The sequence below is a fragment of the Pongo pygmaeus genome, chromosome 6, assembly GCF_028885625.2.
Source record: "Pongo pygmaeus isolate AG05252 chromosome 6, NHGRI_mPonPyg2-v2.0_pri, whole genome shotgun sequence".
Taxonomy (NCBI): Eukaryota; Metazoa; Chordata; class Mammalia; order Primates; family Hominidae; genus Pongo; species Pongo pygmaeus.
In genome coordinates, this window is record NC_072379.2 from 129,350,853 (window position 1) to 129,362,932 (window position 12,080).

Consider the following 12,080-nt stretch of genomic DNA (forward strand, 5'->3'; position numbering starts at 1 on the left):
ATTAGGAAGATGAGGTTCTAAGGATTCAGGGTGACTGTTAAATGCAAGGTTTGGCATGATCAAGAGCCTTCTTTGGATTCTTTTGGGTAGGCTGAAGACAGGAAGCACGTTTCACTAGCTTTCCTTAAGTTTTTGGAGGAGGGGAACACCAGGCAAGCATTCTCCACATGTGGGGCAAATATGTAGATGTTGCTCACTGAGAAAATAAAACACAACAAATCCCAGAATCCAGTATGATCACCATAGCAATGTAAACCCTTTCTATGAAAGGAATGTTTCAACAAAGTAGTCACGAAGCAAGGGCGATGTTTTCCTCTGAATGCCTGTTCTCGCCCTCACATGCAATTATGCAGGCATAGGCCAATGATAGGCAGGAAATTTGTTGATGAGTGCACAGCTCTTTCAAAAAAAAAGCTGTGATTAGGTGTGGGACAAATCAGCAGGTAGGGTCAAGCTACTCATCATAAGCCTGTGTTGAACTAGATTCACCTGGAGGGAGACTTGTTTAAAAGGTATTTTCAGAGTACCTACAAAATTGCCTCATTTATGTTTTTTTCTCTCTTATTTCATTGATGTATTGAATTACATCAACTGACTTTAAAATGTTAAGCCAATCTTCCATTTTTGGGATAATCCCACTTGGTCAGTTTTATTTATTGTTGCATTCAATTTATTAATATTTTGTCTATGTTTATATATGTATGTTCATAAGGGATATTGGCCTGGAGTTTTATTTTCTTGTAATGTTCTTGGTTTCAGTATCACTGTATTATTGGTCTCATAAAATGAATGTTTTCCCACCTCTGTTTTCTGAAACAATTTGTGTAAGCTTGGTATTATTTTTTCCTTGAATATTTAATAGAAATCAGGGAAACTTCTCTCCTGTCTGGAGTTTCTCTTATAGGAATATTGTTTACACTTGACTTTATTGAGAATTTACACCCTTAAATTGTACCCATTTTAAGCATATCATCCAATGAATGTTGATAAATGTATATACCTGTGTAACCACAACTACAATCAATTCTGTCATCCTTATAAGTTCCCCTATGCTCTGGTCCAGGCAATATACATTACCCTGGTCCTAGGCTACCACTGATCTGCTTATGTCACCGTGGATTAGACTTGCATTTTCTAGAATTTCATTTATATGAAATCATATGGTATGGTTATTGTGGTTCATCATACTGTTTTTAAGACTTATCCATGTTGTTGTAGGTATTAGTACTTAGTTACTTTTTATTGCTAAGTGTGGACATACTACAATCTGTGTATCTATTACCTATTAATTGACCATTGGGCTGACTTCAGATTTTAGCTATTAATAAAGCTACTATGAATATATATGTACAAGCCTTTGTGTGGACATATGTTTTTATTTCTCTAGTGTAAATAGGAATGGAACTGTTGGGTTGTATGGTAAATATACATTTAGCTTTGTAAGAAATTGCCAAACTGTTTTCTAAAGTGGCTGTACTATTTTATATTCCCATCCACAATATATTGGAGCCAGTTTCTCAACACCTTCTCCAACACTCAGTATTCTCATTTTTAAAAATTGTAGTCATTCTAGTGGGTGTGTAGTAGTAAATTATTGTGGCTTCAGTTTGCATTTCTCTGATGACTTATGATATCGTACATCTTTTTGTGTGTTTGTTGGCTGTGCATCCTATTTTGTGAAGATCTCTTCAAACCCTTTGGCCATTTTTAGTTGAGCAGTTTGTTTTTTAATTCATGAGGTTTAAGAGTTCCACATATATTCTGAATACAAGTCGTTTGTTTGATACATGTTGTGAATACTTGCTTTTTTGGGGTATCAGTTATTATAAGTTGTATTTTTCAAGGACTTTCTCCATTTCATCTAGGTTTTCAAATTTACCAGCATAAAATTATTCATAATGTCTTTTTTTTTTTTTTTTTGAGACAGCATCTCACTCTGTCACCAGGCTGGAGTGCAGTGGCGTGATCTTAGTTCACCACAACCTCTGCCTCCTGCTTTCAAGCATTTCTCCTACCTCAGCCTCCCAAGTAGCTGGGATTACAGGCACATGCCACCACACCTGACTAATTTTTATATTTTTAGTAGAGATGGGGTTTCTCCATGTTGGCCAGGCTGGTCTCGAACTCCTGGCCTCAAGTGATCCACCCGCCTCAGCCTCCCAAAGTGCTGGGATTACAGGCGTGAGCCACTGCGCCTGGCCTCATAATGTCTTTTTATTATCCTTTTAATGTCTGTGGGATCTGTGGTGGTAACTCTTCTTCACTCCTGTTATTAGTGATACGTGTTCTTTTTCCCTTGATCAATCTAGTTAAGGGTTTGTTGGGTTTTTTGATGCTTTCAACGAAGTATCTTTTTACTTTATTGTTTTCATTATCTGTCTCTTTTCTCCTTTGTTAATTTCTGCTCTTTGTTATCTCTTTACTTTTATGGATTATGAGCTTATTTGCCCTTCTCTCTCCAGTTTTTGAAGGTGGAAGCTTAGGTTAATGATTTCAGATCTTTTTCCCTTGGATGAGGTATAAGCTTCCCTATGAGCACTTCGTTGGCTGCATCCCAGAAATTTTCCTATGCAGTATTGTATTTTCCTTGTCATTTAATTCAAAATATGTTTTCATTCTCCTCATGATTTTATCCTTGATCCTGAATTATTTATGTTTGTTTAATTTCCTTTTATATGGTGTTATGAAGATTATACAAAAGAAACTTGAACTCCAGTTGGCATTTGATTCAGTGCTAGATAGCTTTAAGTCTTCGTTCCTGCCTGTGTTTATTGCCTCCTGCAGTACCCTGATAAAGCTCACTCACCCTCAGGTCTCATAAGCACATGTGCCCTCTTGCTGCCTCTTTAAAATTTCATGCTAGGTGGAACCTCTTTTAAATCTCATGGTAGCAGGACTTTCTTTTTATAAACCATTACACATTTGCTATTCACTCTGTCTGTATTCTGGACTATGTCCCAGAGAGAGCCATCCTCTCCACCACTCACTTTGGGACTTCTACTCCTATGTGAGTAATTCATATTTATTTGATCATACCACAGAATTACTGTCATGTTGACATCCAAGCATAAAATTGGAGTGTCTCTATGCCATGTGGAATTGCTATAACAAGTTTTGTGAGTTCTATTTTAATGTCTTTGTGGTCAGAGAATACACTCTGTATGATTTCCATCCTTTTACATTTATCAAAACTTGTTCTGTGGCCCAACATAGAGTTTGTAGTGATGAATGTACCATGTGAACTTGAAAAAAAAAAAAAAGGGCATTCTAAAGTAATTGGGAATATTCTCTACAAATGTCAATTAGGTCAATTTGGTTAATAACGTTGTTCAAGTATTTTATATCTTAACTTCTTTTCTGTCTATATGTTCTATTAATTCCTGAGAAAGGCTGAGATCTCCAACTATAATCATGAATTTCTCTAATTCTTTTAGTTCCATTAATATTTGCTTCATATATCTTGAAGCTCTGTTATTAGGTGCAAATACATCAGTTTTGCTGTGTCTAGATGAACTGATTATTTTATCATTTTGAAACATCCTTTCAGCAGGATGAATTCTAGAATGACCCACAAAATGTCCTTCGTCTCTAGGGTACATGAACTGAATAATCTCCAGGACTTTCAATATGATGGAGTTTATTTCCAGGATTAGGTTACGTTATATGGGCACTAGTGATCTTAAGATTGAAATAATTGGCCGGGAACAGTGGCTCATGCCTGTAATCCCAGCACTTTGGGAGGCCGAGGTGGGCGGATCACGAGGTCAGGAGATCGAGACCATCCTGGCTAACATGGTGAAACCCCATCTCTACTAAAAATACAAACAAATTAGCCGGGCATGGTTGTGTGTGCCTGTAATCCCAGCTACTTGGGAGGCTGAGGAAGGAGAATGGTGTGAACCCAGGACGCGGAGCTTGCAGTGAGCTGAGATCGTGCCACTGCACTCCAGCCTGGGCGACAGAGTGAGACTCCGTCTCAAAAAAAAAAAAAAAAAAAAATTGAAATAATTATCTGGATAGGTCTGTCCTAAGTATATCAAAGCAGAGTTTTCTGCAGCTGGTCACAAAACAAGAGTCAAAACTTTGGAGCTTGAGGATTCAATGCCCTGTTGATGGCTTGAAGATGGAAGGGACCACGTGTGGAGGACTGTTGGTAGCCTCTAGGAACTGAGAGCTACTCCTCCTTGACAGCCAGCAAAGAAATGAACTACTTGGCTGGGGGCGGTGGCTCATGCCTGTAATCCCAGCACTTTGGCAGGCCGAGGCAGGCAGACTGCATTAGCCCAGGAGTTTGAGACCAGCCTGAGCAACATGGCAAATCCCCATCTCTACTAAAAGTACAAAAAATTAGCCAGGCATGGTGGCACATGCCTGTAGTTGGAGCTACTCAAGAGGCTGAAGCAGGAGAATCACCTGAGCCCAGGAAGTCGAGACTGAGTGAGCCATGATTGTATTCCTGCACTCCAGCCTGAGAAACGGGATTGAGACCCTGTTCAAAAAAAAAAAAAAAAAAGAGAGAGAGAGGAACTCAGTCCTACTACCACAAGGAATTGAATTCTTTCAAGAACAAGAGTTAACTTGGAAGCAGATGTTCCCCCAGAACTTCCAGGTGAGAATTCAACCTGGCTGATACATGCCATACTGGACTTGCAATATACAAAACTACAAATTAATACATGGGATTGTTTTAAGCTGCTAGGCTTTGGTAATTTGTTATGCAGCAATAGAAAATTGATACAATCCTTCTTTATCTCTGTCAATACTCCTCATTCTGAAGTATACTTAATTTGATATATAGTCACCCTAGATTTCTTATAATTAGTTTTTGCATGTTATTTCTCTTTCCATCTTTCTATTTTAGTCTCTTTCTGTCTATGTCAAGTGTGTTTCTTGCAGCCATCACAGAGTTGGGTCTGGTATTTTTATTCACTGTGATAATTTCTGCCTTATAATTGAATATTTTTATTTCTTTATATTTTATTACATATATGGTTTAGCTTGTGTCTACCACTTTGCTATTACTATTTGTTTATCTTATTTTTGTTCTTTTTCTCCTTTTTCACCCTTTTTTGTTTTAATTGCTTTTTTTTAGTGTTTCATTTTATCTCCTCTATTGCATTACTAGCTATGGCTCTTTGATTTTTCTGTGGCTGTTCTATGTATAATAATATCCATCTTTACCTTATTACACCATGATATAAATCATATTCTGTCCCATTAAGTATGCCACTGTATCTGTCTATATTCCCCTCCTGACCTTTGTGCTCTTGCCATTTTCCTTCTACATATTAAATCCCACAATGCATTGTTATTATTGGTATTTAAACAATTATACTTTCAAGGGATTACAAAAATAAGAAAAATTTATTTATTTTAACCCACATATTTACCATTTCTGATTTGTGTGTGTGGGGGGGTGGAGATCTAAGTTTCCTTTCTTCAAGAAGGAATAATTTTCCTTCAGGTATCATTTTCCTTCAGACTGAAAAATTTCATTAACATTTCTTATAGTATAATAGTGCCAGACACAAATGATTTCAGTTTTGTGTTTATCTGAAAGTCTTTTTTTTTTTTTTCCCCTGAGACAGCGTCTTGCTTTGTCATGCAGGCTGGAGTGCAGTAGCATGAATATGGCTCACTGCAGCCTCCACCTCCCGGGCTCAAGCAATCCTCTTCCCCCAAGCAACTGGGACTACAAGCGCATACCACCATGCCTGGCTAATTTTTTGGGGGTATTTTTGGTAGAAACAGGGTTTCACCATGTTGCCTAGGCTGGCCTTGAACTCGTGAGCTCGAGTGATCTGCCCGCATTGGCCTCTCAAAGTGCTGGGGTTACAGGTGTGAGCCACTGCACACATCCTGAAAATGTCTTCATATCACCTTTATTTTTAAAAAATACAGGTTTAATTTTGAAATAAATTTAGATTTACAGAAAAGTTACAAAGATAACAGAATTCTCATAAGTCCTTCACCATTTTCTCTATTTTTTATTTATTTATTTTTTGAGATGGAGTCTCGCTCTGTTGCCCAGGCTGGAGTGCAGTGGAGCCATCTCCACTAACCGCAACCTCTGCCTCCCGTGTTCAAGTGATTCTCCCACCTCAGCCTCCTGAGTAGCTGGGATTATAGTCACACGCCACTGTGCCCAGCTAATTTTTGTATTTTTAGTAGAGACAGGGTTTCACCATGTTGCCAGGCTGGTCTTGAACTCCTGACCTCAGGTGATCTGTCTGCCTTGGCTTCCCAAAGTGCTGGGATTACTAGGTGTGAGCCACCATGCCCAGCATATTCCCTATTATTAACATCTTACATTACCATGGGGCATCTGTCAAAACTAAGAAACCTACGTTGGTACATTTCTATTAACTGAACTTCAGATTTTATTTGGGTTTCAGCAGTTTTTCCATTAATGTTTTCTTTCTGTTCCCAGATCCTATCCAGGGTACAACATTGCTTTTTTTTTTTTTTTTTTAAATCATGTATCCTTAGTCTTCTTTGATGTATGATACTGTCTCAGTCTTTGCATGACCTTGAGAGTTTTGAGGGATGCTGGTCGGGTATTTTATAAAACATTCTTCAATGTGAGTTTTTTTTATGTTGTTCTCATGATTAGATTAGGGGTATGGGGTTTTGGAAGGAAGGCCACAGAGGTAAAATGCCCTTCTCATCACATCATATAAGGAAGTACATCATGGCTATATGGCATCATTGGTGACATTTACCTTGACCATTTGGTTAAAGTAGGATTTGCCAGGTTTCTTCATGGTATAGTTAATATTTCTCCCTTTCCACACTTTATTCTTTAGAAGTGAGTCACTAAGTAAAGGAAGAAGGAATTAAATTCTGTCTGATAGAGTGGAGAGTATCTACCTATATTATTTGGTTCTTATGTAAAGATTTGTCTCCCCGCTTTTATTTATTTACTTGTTAAATTGTTTATTCAATCACTTATTTATATCAGTAGGGACTCATGTATATTTACTTTGTAATTTGGATTATAATCCAATAATGTTATTTATTTTGTTGCTCAAATTGTCCTAGATTTTGGCAGAACCCGAAATCTAGGCACTGGTTTTGTTCATTACTACCAGGATGTCATTGCTTAGTTCCTCTCAGCAGACAGAGCTAGGTAATACATGTAAGTATACTAACTCAAAGATTGTTTCTCCATGTAAGTGTGTGTGCATAGTACACACACACACACACGCATACATTCATACTGATGCCTCTGACTCCAATTCAGTCCCACAGAGCTCATTCTAGCCCACGTTTCTTGCTTTTCTGTCACTTTCCTCCCCAACAGTGGGAACCTGGCTCCCACCATTCACCCTTCACCTACTTAATTGCCCATCTCCCATATACATGTAAAGCAATTTCAGAATTGTTCACCTATACGCCAATGAGAAGCAAATTTACGAAATAGAATACAGTGTTGATATACAGTTTCTTTTGCCTTTAGCCTTAAAGCTTCCACTTATGCACTTTCCAAAGTTACTTAGTTCAGTTCCTTTTCTTCCACACCCTTAAGTGTGATTATAATTTTAGTACAAAATAAAGTTAGATTTATTTGTCATAGTTTACATTCCATCCTGGGATTTCCCCTGACATCCTGCTTGATCTATATCAATAATCACTGTCATGTTTACTGTAGTGTTATAGTAATAGTATATCTTGAAATCAGGTAATGTTCTTTTTCAGAATTATTTGGCAATTCTAATTCCTTTGCCTTTCCATGTGAATTTTAGAATAAGCTTGGAAATGTCTACAAAAAAGTTGGTGGGGGCTGGGTGTGGTGGCTCATGCCTGTAATGTCAGCACTTTGGGAGAATGAGGTGGGCAGATCAGTTGAGGTCAGGAGTTTGAGACAAGCCTGGCCAACGTGGTGAAACCCTGTCTCTACTAAAAATACAAAAAGTTATCCAGGTGTGGTGGTGTGTGCCTGTAATCCCAGCTACTTGGGAAGCTGAGGCAGGAAAATTGCTTGTATTCGGGAGGCAGAGGTTGCAGTAAGCCTAGATCGTGCCACTGCATCCAGCCTGGGTGATAGATTGTCTCAAAAAAAAAAAAAAGTTGGCTGGGTTTTGATTGGTATTGCATTAAATCTATAGACCATATTTGGTAGAACTGACATCTTAACAAAATATGAGTCTTCCAGTCTGCAAGCATGATATATCTTTCCATTTATTTAGATCTTTTATTGTTTTCATCAGTGTTTTTTTAGATTTCCAAGTACAGATCTTGGACATATTTTGTTAGATTTATACCTGTCTTTTTTTCTTTCTTTTGCAGTGTGAGAGGTGCTATTGGAAAGGGCATTTTGTTGTTGTTTTTGTTTCTTTGTTTCAGGTTGCAGTTGGTCATTGCTTGTATATAGGAATACAATCAACTTTCGTCTGTTAACCTGGTATCCTGCAACCTTGCTAAACTCATTGATTACTTCCAAGATATTTGTTAGTGTAGATTCTTTGGGATTTTCTACATAAGCCATCATATTGCATGTGATTGAAGAAAGTTACATTTATTTATTCTAATCTACATACCTTTTATTTATTTTTCTTACCTGATTGCACTACTAGGACCTCAAGTATAATGTTTACTTGGAATCGTAAAGAGGACATTGTTGCCTTTTTCTGGACCTTAGAGGAAAAGCATTCAATCTCTCACCATTAATTATGATGTTAGTAATAGGGTTTTTTTTGTAGATACCATTTATTAGGTTAAAGAAGTTCTCTTCTATTTCTAGTTTGCCAAAAATTTTGACCATGAATTGATGTTAAATTTTATCAGAAGCTTTTTTCTGTATCTACTGAGTTGGTCATATAGTTTTTCTCACTTTAGTCTATTAATATGGTGAATTACATTGATTGACTTTTGAATGTTGATGTAGACTTATATTCCTAATATGAACCCCACTTGGTCATATGTATTGTCCGTTTTATGTATTGATGAATTAAATGCACTAATATTTGGTGAATAATTTTTTTGTCTATGAGTTATACTAGTCTGTAGTTTTCTGTTGTCTGATTTTTGTATTTAGGGTAGTGCTGACCTCATAAAATAAGTCAGGAAGTGGTCTGTCCTTTTCTATTTTGTGGAAGAGAATGTATAGAGAATGTGCTGTTTTTTTCCTTAAATATTTGGTAGAATTCACAGTAAAAACATCTTGCCATGAGTTTTTTGAGAAAGTTTTTAACTACAAATTTAATTTATTTAATAAATATAGGGTTATCAGAACTATTCTTATCTATTCCTTCTGTAGTTTGTATCTTTTAAGGAATTGGTTCATTTTATCAAAGCTTTTGAATTTTGAATTTGGGGGCATAGAGGTGTTTGTAACATTGCCTTAGTATCCTTTTTAATATTTGTCAGATCTCTCTCCTTTTATTTCTAATATTGGCAATTTGTGTCTTCTCCCTTCTCGTTTAGTCATGCTAATCTTAGGTTTTCAACAGAGAGGGCAGCATTTAGGGAGCCACAAACTTGCCTAGAAAATTATATAGGGACACAGTTGACTCAAGCATTGGTCTAAGAACATCAGCAGGTTTTTGATTGTCAATGAAAAATTGGATTTTGTAGTATCAGGAAGCCCAGCCTGCTGATCCTGCTGGGGACTCATATATCCAGATGGAGGGTGAATTTATGTTCAAGCATAATTCCTTAGCAACCTGAGATACTTTAGTTGCACCAATAGTTGTGTCTTTTTAGACATTAGATTGGAATGATCTCATGATAAGACATTAACTAATGGTCCAAGGTCCGGGAACTTTTTTTTTTTTTTTTTTGGGTGGGGGTATTGCTGTTGCCCAGGCTGGAGTACAATGGCATGATCATAGATCACTGCAGCCTTGAACTACTGGGACTAAGTGATCTTCCCACCTCAGCCTCCCAAGTAGCTGGGATTCTAGGAGTAAGCCACTGCAGGCATTTCAAGAGCTCATTCTTTTTAGATGGCTAAAAGCTGGTTCTTTGGGAATATCAATAAAGTTGATAATATGTAGTATACTAATCAGGAAGAAAAGAGAGAAGGCACAAACTACCAATATCAGGAATAAATATTATAGGAGATATAATGTGGATATTACCACAGTACCTATAGGCATTAAAAAGATAATACTATTTATGAAAAAAAATACATGCCTATAAATTTGACAATGATACAAACCACCATCTCACTCAAGAAGAAATAGCTTACCTGAATTGTCCTATATGTATTAAAGTAATTGGATTTATAGACTAAAAACCCTCTTCCCCCATAACATTAACTAGCCAACAAAACAAACCCCTCCAGGGAAAGATAACTTCACTGATAAATTCCACCAAAATTTAAGGGAGTAATAATACCAATGCTATACACATTTTTCTGAAAAATGGAAGAGGAAGAAACATTTCCCAACTCATCTTGTTAGGTCAGCATTACCTTGATACTAGTATTGGACAAAGGCATTATAAGAAAGAAAACTATATTCCAATATATTTCATGAACATAGACAGAATCTTAACAAAAGTTTAACAAATCAAACCCAAATCATAATACATCATCATACCTGGTTGTCTAGCAATAGATGAATGGATAAACAAAACGTAGTTTCACAGCTTACCAGGAGTTAAAAAAGAAAAGGAAGAAAAGAAAACATGGTAATATATACACAGTGGAATATTATTCAGCCATAAAGAGAATGAAATCCTGTCACTTGTGGCAACACGGATGCAACTGGAGGACGTTATGTTAAGTGAAATAAGCCAGACATGGAAAGTTAAACACCACACATTCTCACTCATATGTGGAAGCTAAAAAACAGTTGATCTCATAGAAGTGAAAAGTAGGACAGGGGATATTAGAGGCTGGGAAGGGCAGGTGGAAGGAGGGAATAGGAAGAAATTTGTTAAAGAACACAAAATTATAGCTAGATAGAAAGAGTAAATTCCACTGTTGTATTCCACTGTAGGTGACCATAGTTAACAATAATATGTAGTTTTTATCCTTCCCTTCCTCCCTCCCTTCCTTTCTTCCTTCCCTTTTTCTTAGAGATAGGGTCTCACTTTGTCACCCAGGCTGGAATGCATGGTGTGATCATAGCTCACTGCAGCCTCAAACTCCTGGGCTCAAACAATCCTCCCACCTCAGCTTTCCAAATAGTTAGGACTACAGGTACATGCCATCATACCTGGCTAATTAAAAAAATTTTTTTTTTTTTTGTAAAAACAGGGGTCTCACTATGTTGCTCAGGGAAGTCTCAAACTCCTGGTCTCAAGCCATTCTCTTGCATCGGCCTCCCAAAGCGCTAGGATTACAGGCATGGGCCACTGTGCCTGGCCTATTATGTAGTATTAAATGCTAAGAGGAGGATATTGAATGTTCCCAACATTAAGAAATGATAAATGTTTGAGATGATGCATATGCTAATTACCCTAATTGGATCACTATACATTATATGCATTGAAACATCACTACATACCCCATGAATATGTAAGTTATTAAATGTCAATTAAAACTAAAAATAAATAAAAAGTATGTCATCAGTATTTACCTAAGAGAAATATGTCCACACAAAGCTTTGTACACAAATGTTCATAATAACTTTATTTATAGTAATCCAAAATGGAAGCAACCCAAATGTCTTCCTGTAAGTCACTAGATAAATGAATAAATAAGTAGTTGATGGCTACATAGTTGATTCCATATAAGGAATACTACTCAGCAGTAACAAATAATAAACTATCTATACACACAGCAACATGATGGATCTCAAAATCATGTTGAGTCAAAGAGGCCAATCAAAACAGAATACATACTGCATGGTTCCATTTATATAAAATTCTAGAAAAGACAAACTAACCTGTAGTGATAGAAATTAGATCAATGATTACCTGGGGATGGGGGAAGCAAATAGCAGATTGTGAAAAAGGAAGACAGATGGATTACAGAAGAGCATGAAGAAATTTGTGGAGTGGGTAATGGCTATGTTTATTATTTTGATTATGGTGATGATTTCAGGGGTATACGCATATGTCAAAATTCATGAAATTACACACTTTAAATATCTGTGGTTTACTGTACATCAGTTATAGCTCAATAAAGC